This window comes from Trachypithecus francoisi, unplaced genomic scaffold (assembly GCF_009764315.1).
Source record: "Trachypithecus francoisi isolate TF-2019V2 unplaced genomic scaffold, Tfra_2.0 Lachesis_group0, whole genome shotgun sequence".
Lineage (NCBI taxonomy): Eukaryota > Metazoa > Chordata > Mammalia > Primates > Cercopithecidae > Trachypithecus > Trachypithecus francoisi.
The window spans coordinates 95,482,450-95,491,651 of NW_022681453.1; the positions used below are offsets into that span (position 1 = coordinate 95,482,450).

The window sequence follows — 9,202 nt, forward strand, 5'->3', positions numbered from 1 at the left end:
AGCCCATTGGGATTTTGGTTACCATGTCTCTTGTCTGCAAGGACCAAGTCTCTTTCTTATACTGTCTTAGGGCCATTTACTGAGATGGGAAAAGCAGGGAAGAAATGGCTTAAGATGGGGGAAAAAAAACCTTCTTTTTGCTGTTAAATTTGAGGTGTCTATTTTACATTTTTAATTACAATCATTAAGTAATAGCTAGATATATAAGTGTACACCTTGGTATAGAGATAGGGACCTGAGATATGATTTTACCAGTCATCTATATTTACCTTATATTTAAAACTACAGTAGTGGATGAGATATGTATAAAGAAGAGAAAAAGTGTAAGACATAACCTAGGGAGTATGTGTAAGTAGAGAAGAAAACTATTAGACCAAGCTCTTGGCCATTCTAACATTTAGGTGGAAAAAAAAGAGTTGACCCACAAGACCGAGAAGGATCACTTAATATGTCAGAAAACAAACTGGGGAAGTATGATTTCCCAGAAGCCTAGAGAGAAGTTTTGAAGAAGTAACAATCAACCATGGAAATCTAAAAGTGAATCATTTGAGAAATATTTGGACATAAACACATTTAACTGATTTTGCAAGATGGAGGTCACTGTTAACCAGGATAAGAATGTTGGGGTTCAGGAGAGTGTGGGAGGGGAGGAAGTACACTAAGTACTTGCAACTAGTTTAGAAACTTAACAGACAAATGTGCCAGTAAAGGAAGAGAAAATGTGGTCCAAAGAAGGATTTCTAACATGGGAAATAATGCAGCTTGCTTGCTTCTTGATGAGAGTGATTCTGCAGAAAGAAAATAATGATGCAGGCAGGAGCCGGTGACTGCATGAAAGTCATTAGATGAGTAATTGGTGTTGGGAACATGAATTCCTGTTTTATTATTTTCATTTTCTCAATTAATTAAAAGGTGAGATTATCTGCTAATGAGAGAAAGCAGGGGTGTTGGGGTTTTGAGGAGAGAGATGTGAAGTAGTCTGAATAGGAAAAAGGAAAATTAAATTAATAGATGAATGTATTAGTGGTAGGGATGCTAGGTATGCTCATAGAACCTTGGCGTTCTGGATATAATGGTCAGGGTTTCAAGGATTTTAGGATATATTAGTTCATTCTGAAAAACTATGAATTTAAGCCTAAAGATATATTTTTTAAAACTGATGATTAAAAAAACCTGTTCTTCTCTTAAATTACCGCTACAAAGAAAGCCTAGTGTTGAGGTTGAAAATCAAGCAAATATCCAGTAGTCTAAATGATTGATAGTTCTTATCAGATAGCAGAAGTTTTAGGTACATTAAAAAACAAAATGTATATTTTTGCAAAGACTTGCAACAGTGATATGAACAAGCATACTCCACTCTCTGTGGAAACGAGATAAAGTATGACTGGAATGTTCTATTCCATGCTGCAATTACTCACATGAGGATATTCACAGGAAACATGTGGCTTGACTGAAATGTGATTTGAGAGAAAACCAAGAGCCTGGATAAATATTCTAGTTAGCAGAATCACAAAGATCTTGGAATGTATCCCTCACTAGCAACCAGAGTCGACTTCACCCTCCAGCCCCTGGTTTTCATGCCCTTCTTGCTTCCGGTTATATTACAAGATATTCTGCAATCACCTTGCAGATACTGGTGATAATCAAGGCATTACTCTCTCATTATCATTCTGTATAAGTAGAAAAAATAATTGTTTTCTTTCTACAGCATTTAATGTATTTAAGTATAATAACCAATATTTGTTTTATTCTTTCCATTTAAAAATTACTTTCAAATTTATGTCATATGGTCCTTAAATCAACTCCATTAAATACATATTATTATTTCAATAAGGTTCAAAAGATTTTGTGATTTATCGGTGCTCATACAGCTGAGGAAGAGGCTAAAACTGAATCAGCAACCAAGTTTTCAGATACTAAAACTGCCCACTGGTTTTCATAGCATGAAGCCTTTCAAAATATTGAAGTGTATTAAATCTCGCATTTTCTATTATGCTTTTGCTGGATCCGAGGTTTCTCAGCTACATTTTGTGCTTAATTGCAATATTTTTCCTATTTCAAATCTTGTTTTGTGTGTGATAAAATAAATATTTGTAACTTAGGACGTATCCAGAAATAATAAATGATAAAGAAATAGAGTTTAGCTCTGGAAGAGATCCTTACAAGTCATCTGGTGACTCCTCATCCCTTTACATATGAGAAAACTGAGTTCTAGAAAAATTGAGACTTGCTTGCTTAAGGTCATTCAATTTGTCAGTGGGATTATAGCTGGGATTAACTCTCATGACAACTATCTCAATGTCTTTTCTATTTTGTTACACTGTCTATGGAAATGCAACTGCAAAAACCACCAAATTTGAGAGCTGCAAAGGACCCTAGAGATTGAGCTTTAACCCTCTTGTTTTATGGAGGAAACACAGATCCAGAAAATTACATTGTTTCTGCAAAGTTATACAGTGAGTGTTAATAGGAAGTTAGCATGGGACTGTGCCTGCCTCAAGTTTCAACTGAGGTACCACCAAAAAGTATCAGATAGCAGAGGATGTGCCAGACACCTCCATCCCCATGTGCTGACATTCAAAGAAAATGACACAAAAACATGGCTCTTGCACCTCTGCCAGAGTAAGTGCATAAAAACATATCAGAGACAGTGGAAAGGAAAAGAGATTGGTAAGGAAATTTCTTTGGAGAAAGCTCTTGATTTGATTTGTGCCTCCAAACTTTAGGGGAAAGTTTGGGCATGCTAACTTCTAAACATAAGCTTAATGAAGAGGACTTCAAGAGAACCACTTGATAGACCACACCCATACCTTGATGGTAGTGTCAAAAAAGTGCTGCACTGAGATTGCATAAACATCCACAGTTGGCACAGAAACTGTCATTATTTGCTGTGGGTCAGATGTGGGCCATGTAAAGTCAAAGAGTCAACACAGGACTTTGGATCCTGTGTCACAGGGCTACCTCAAGGGGCATCAGCAGAAGGAAGAAGCTGCAGTGTGGAATGCCAACAGCTAAAGATGCAGCATTCAGTCATTACTTAGAATAGAGGTTCATTCTCCTTTTCTTTTTCTAAAGTTGTGGGATTATCAGAGAACCTCTGCAGAGGTCAAAAGTGGGGACGAAAAAAACCAGTTGAATTTTACCATCCCTCAAGGCCAGCAAGGACAGTCCATTTGGGATGGCACCAGTCAAAGTAAAAAACATTTAATCATTACAGGTCAAGACAATTACAACCAGAGGGAGACAAAACTGAAGCTGCATTTTGTTCTCAGTCCATGGGTCAAAATCTTCAGCATACTTGTCACAGGAATTCTTCATAGAGTTTCTTCTAGGACTTCCTCCACTGCACTCTGCTGTCTCAAAATAAAACATGAGAATTGAAAGAAGAACCAATATGTTTGGGTTTCATCTATTTGCTGTTAGCCACAAAAATGAAATATTCCTGTCATCTTGGAGGGCTTTTACAAAAATCTTATTGCATAGTAGGTTTCATCTAATGTTTGTTGAACGAGTGAATGGATTAAGTAAAACACTACCATTGCTGGGAGGCACATGATAGGGAATCACTAGCTTCAGACAGCAGGAACAGCTGCAGACACTAATGCCAATCAGAAGAAAAGCTAACATCTAGGGCACCAATGGAAGAAAGACAAACACCCTGCTGTCTGCCAGGACTGGCCACTAGGCTCATCCTGATTGTTTAGAACACCAGTAGTGAAATGTAAACATGGGTTGGTTGAGTTATTTTACTTAGGTCAAGCTATATACACAATGTGTGCTCACACTTTCTATTGGGAAAAGAAAACATGGAGGTTGCTGGCCTGTTTTTAAGGCCATGAAACTTGCAATTAATCTTGTTATTTACATCTCAGAAGGATCAAGAGGGGAAGCAGGAGCCCTGCCTTTTTCCCACAGCTAGCTGTAACATATGCTCAGAATCATCATCCTTGCCTTGTATCCCCATAACTGGACTGCAGCCACCAGTGGGGCTCCTACCAGAGTTAGTGTACAATTACAGCACTTCCGTGAATCTGAAGGCATAGAGTTTTAAAATGTGTGACTTTTAGCAAACGTCCAAGGGATTCCAGACAGCTCTGTCTCACACACTGAAGAACCTTGTTATGGATGCAGGCTTTTAATATCAATGTCCTGGCAACAGGCAACATTAATGCCCCATCCCCAGAGCTGTATCGTGGTCTCTCAAAGGTAAAACTGGGCAAAAGCATGCAGAAAAGATAGGACAAATAATTATCAAGAGGGCAACTGAACATATTGTTGAAATTACACTCAGGACATTAGAAAGGGAAACTTCTTTATACGTGTAGAGATCAAGCACCAGATGCTTGATGTTATAGCACAAGATCTTCAGTCTCAAAAACAAAGGGGACCTTAAAAAATAGGTTTTTAAATCGGTATTTTTAGACTTTAGTAGAAACTCTACAATCATATGGATTGCTTGTGGAAGTAATGTTTGGTTTCTGTCCTTGATTAAATTAGTTCTCCTGTAACATATTTCAGGTATCCTCTTAGCTAATCTAACCTCAGGAAGCCAATGCTCCTATATCTCACGCTACAGGTCATTTCAGGGTTTTCTGTTTGTTTGCCTTTCTGTCTTTCTTTTTTTTTTTTTTTTAATTTTGTTTTGATGCAGGCTCTTTCTCTGTCACCAGGCTAGAGTGCAGTAGCGCCATCATGACTTACTGCAACCAAAACCTCCTGGCGCCATCATGACTTACTGCAACCAAAACCTCCTGTTCTAAAGCATTCCACCTGCCTCAGCTTCCCAAAGTGCTGGGATTATAGGCATGAGTCACTATGCCCCACCCAGTTCAGGTTTCGTTATATAAACCACACTGCACCATAAAAGCACATATAATGAAAAAATGGACATCTACGGTGCTGTTTTAAAAATTTCTTTAATTCTCTGTCATGGTAGCTTGCAATTGCCACAATTCTTTACCAGTTCCTATGTTCATGGCCTTGGCGATGCAGTTTCACAGCCTGTGGTTCCCCATTTCCTAAATCCGGTCTGGCTATGTGTCTTTCTTTGGCCAATAGAATGCAGAGTAAGTCAGTCACGTTGTGCCCAGGGCTTATGTTACCATGGGGAGCTACTCTGGTTTCTCAGGTGATAGATGATAGGTGGCGCCACAGAGCTCCTAACAGTTTCTGTCCCTTGTGTTAAGCTACTGGAGGAGGGGATAGGGTAAAGCCAGTTGGGGGCTAGGTCAGTAAGTCTGTGCTCTTGCTCTCCCTGTGTGGGGCAAGGCCCCTGTGGGGGTTGGGAGACAGTTCTCTGGCCACTGGATAATGTTCCAGGGATGAATGTAGTGCCTCTGCTGCACAGAAGAGTTCGCACAGGGAGTAGGGATTAGCAGGTGGCAGTTAGACCCACTCAGCCCCCATGCATTTGGCAAGGCAGACCTCTCATCTGTGCTGTTCGCTAGCAGCAGCTAATTTCCAGGCAGGCCATGGTCAGAACCCAAAACTGCCCCAGGCCGTTAGTCTTCCCAGCAGGGACAGCAGTGGCTGGAACACACTTCTGTACAGCCCCTGGTTTCGGCCAAGGGAGTTTGTCTCCACTGAAGATAACATTGCACATTTCAGTTGGGAGCGACTTTCAACATGTGACCCCTGCCTGAGTTAGTTGGTAGACTTCCATGAGTTCGCCTGTGGTATGGTTTCCCTCAATCTGTGCTGGAGACTGGAAATGAGTGCAAGGACCTTCCTGCTGCTGCTCCTGCTTTTATATTCCCCACCACTCCCTGCCACTCCCTAAATCAGTTCCAGTGTTGGGTAGGGGTAAGGCCTTCCCCTGTGGCCTAAATTGCCAGGTTCTTCAGTGGGAACATACCCTGGAGGTAGTCTCTCCCTCTCTCACACTCTGGGGACTTACAGCTTTTTTTTTTTTTGTCAGGCTCATGGTGTAGACTGTAGCTTGCTGGGTTTTTTTTGTTTTGTTTTGTTTTGTTTTTTGTTTTTGTTTGTTTTGTTTTTTAAGAATCTGTGGATTATTTCAGTTTTCCAGTTAAGTTTTTGCATGGATTTTTGGAAAGAAGTTCACAGTGTGAATCTCTACACACTATTTGTCTTTCTAAGTGGGAGAGGCATGCTAACGCCATCTGCAATCCACCATCTTGGAAAAAAAAAGAAACATCTGTTTTCTTTCTCCTCCCACTTATTCATGCTAAACCTCTCCAAGGGATTTACTTACAATTTTAGAGATAGAGACGCTTATGACTTCTATATACTGCTTTTGAAAGAAGAGTAAGATATTGTTTAATAATGGGGAGATCACTATACAACTTTGTACTTTAAAGGTTTTTACACATTCTCCATCTAGAAAAAAATACAGGCGGCACTGAGGTCTCTGCAATAAAATGAAGGGAACACGCCAATACTTAGAATATATTTTGCTTGTTTCAAATCATCAAGCGTTTATCTGCAGTCTTACTTGGTCTGCCAGCATGTTGAAGGTTGCCCATAAGGAGAGTGATCTCACTTGTATGTTTGAGAAACCAAGTCATGGAGCTTTTACTGATATCATTTGACAAAGATATGGCAAATAGCATGGAGATTCGATGTAGTTTTGCATCAACTATTGCGTAGATCATGCAGCTCCATATTCTTTCTCTCAGGGAAGAAAGTAAAACTTAGCTAGGGAAAGAAAACAAAACACAAAAAACAACAACAAGAAGAAACATGGTTGTGTAACAATAGTTTTCCCTGATGACTTTTAAAATACATTCGTTTCAAAGGGTTTAAAACCACAGCAACGTGATTTTCTTTTTAGAAATACCAAAGGTAGTAATCTAAAACTAGTTTCAAAATGTGGTTCACTGAGCTCTCCTTTTCATATCTTTCTTAGATCTATTATTCTGGTTTGAGGAATGAGAGCACTGGAATACGTCAATGCTAAAGAGCCGTTCTTATCATAACTAATAAGTCATACTGAGGCAGGATAGAATTATTCCTTCCTGGGTCTGCCTATCATAAAACTAACCCAGTGATTGAAGTTGATTGAAGTAGTAAGTGAAATATGTAAAAACAGCAAGCGTCCTACATATTATGCTTTTATTTTATTACGCCTTTAGGAAATGTGCACGTATTCCTTCCTCCAGTGAATTCTTCTTCCAGTACTACATTGAATTTTATAGCGAGATAAACTCTTTTTTTGGTGGGAGGGAGAGTTTGCAATATGAGTCTTTAAGTTTTATTAGTATTAATTTCTGGCTGTTTATAGCAAAAAAAAAAAGCATGCTTTAAAAGTATGCAAAATTACAATCAAATTGATGCAGGTTGGCAGCAACAGTTGAATATTAAAAAGTATTTATTAGTAACAATGAAGATGGCTTTATCTTCGTTGAGATCAAAGATTTTAGTCTGTTGGTTTATTCATAAAAAAGACTTTGCAGGTAAACAGGAGGCAGCATCAATTTGGATTAATCTTTTGTGTCCATTTCACAGTCTTGGGTTTATGAGCATGGAATATTTTAGCATATGATCTGGATATTTTATATAACTATTTTATATGACTGGTATGACATGGTGAAGGAGATGTGATAGCACAATTATATGGTATTGCACCAAAGTCTGTACCAGAAATCATTTTAAGAATGGGAAAAAAGAGACTTACGCATCTATAAAATATAAACCAAGGTTCTTAATCTAATGCTACTTACCCAGACTAAAATAGAAAAACGTATTTCGCATTTAAAACATTAGGAATACAGTTTTTAAATAATATTTCTTGTAGGTCTTTTAAACTAGGAGGTGTGTTTAGACTTTTGATATTGTCATCAAAATCATAGTAATGCAACCAAAATTTAATGTTGAAATCTAAAAGAACAAAAATAATTATAGTTTTCATTTAATAATCAAAGTCTTACAATTACATGTAGAAGCAAAAGATAAAGTTAAACTTCTCATGATATTGTCCGTTTTTCAAATATCATTAAGGAGCTTTAGTAAAGAAATTATTAAAATTAGCATGAAAATTTAATTTAAAAATCACATTTTATTATTTGTGAGAGAATCATTATTTTGATACACAGCATAAAAAGAATTATGTATTGATGTATTTTATTATAAAAATAATGCCTCTTTTTTCATATCATCCAGACATTACATCTACCATTCACCACTATCAACTAACTGTATCAAAACAACTATTTGCTACATTGCCACTTTCTTGTTAATTCATTTTGAAATCTATACTCATTCCAGTGACTAAATATCCACTGATGTTGCTGACTGGAAGACATGTTTCAGATTCTGCCTTATAATAGTATTGTATTGTGTTATGCAAATAAAATATACTTGCCTCATTTTGATCACCAAAAGCTGCTCTTTCCAATTTTGTAACCATTAGCCATGTGTGTCGGTTTACATTTACATTTAGTTAAAATAAAATCAAGATTTTATTTCCTCTGTCCTAACTAGCTACATTTCAGGGGCTCAATAGCCACATGTAGTTATTGACTACCACATTGGATAATAAAGAATGATTCCATTATTGCAGAAAGTTCTATTGCAAAGTTCTATTGCAAAGCACTATAAAGTGTGTCTACTGGCGACCTCTTTTGGACCTGCCTAGTAGAACTTTGTGCTATTTTTATAAGTAGAAAATCATAACATTGTCATAAACAGAAACTTTTTTTTTCTGCATAGAAACCCTTTAACAAACTTAGAAGTCCCAAACATGAAAGATACAGCAATAAACTAGAATGACATAATGTTGGGAGAACAAATATACTTTTCTATCTTTATCTTTCTGACTTTCCAGTATTTTCCCTCCCTCCTATATTCACGACTGTTTGATAACCCAGCCTTTTGTTATTTGGCCATTTACTGATTTCAGCATTTTTAAACAAATAGAACAATTAAGAGAGCATTTCTATTAAGGATTCTCAGAATCAATCTTTCTTTCTTTCTCTCTCTCTCCTTCCTTCCTTCCTCCTTCCTTCCTTCCTTCCTTCCTTCCTTCCTTCTTTCTTTCTTTCTCTCTCTCTCCTTCCTTCCTTCCTTCCTTCCTTCCTTCCTTCTTCTTTCTTTCTTTCTTTCTTTCTTTCTTCTTTCTTTCTTTCTTTCTTTCTCTCTTTCTCTCTTTCTCTCTCCTTCCTTCCTTCTTTCCTTCCTTCCTTTCTTTCTTTTCTTTCTTCCTTTCTTCCTTTCTTTCTTGCTTTCCTTTCTCTCTTTCTCT

The 9,202-nt window shown here is 37.6% G+C and overlaps 1 long non-coding RNA gene across 2 annotated transcripts; it reads right to left on the reverse strand.

Moving 5' to 3' along the window:
* Positions 1-3,188: 3,188 nt before the first annotated feature.
* Positions 3,189-6,653, reverse strand: LOC117076823. Of its 2 annotated transcripts, none has more exons than XR_004434484.1 (2): positions 6,455-6,653; positions 3,189-3,353 (listed from the first exon to the last, which is right to left on the reverse strand). It is a non-coding gene; the product is annotated as an uncharacterized LOC117076823 (long non-coding RNA). The 2 variants fall into 2 exon arrangements; XR_004434483.1 differs by having other exon boundaries at positions 3,189-3,357.
* Between the last annotated feature and the right edge of the window lie 2,549 nt (positions 6,654-9,202).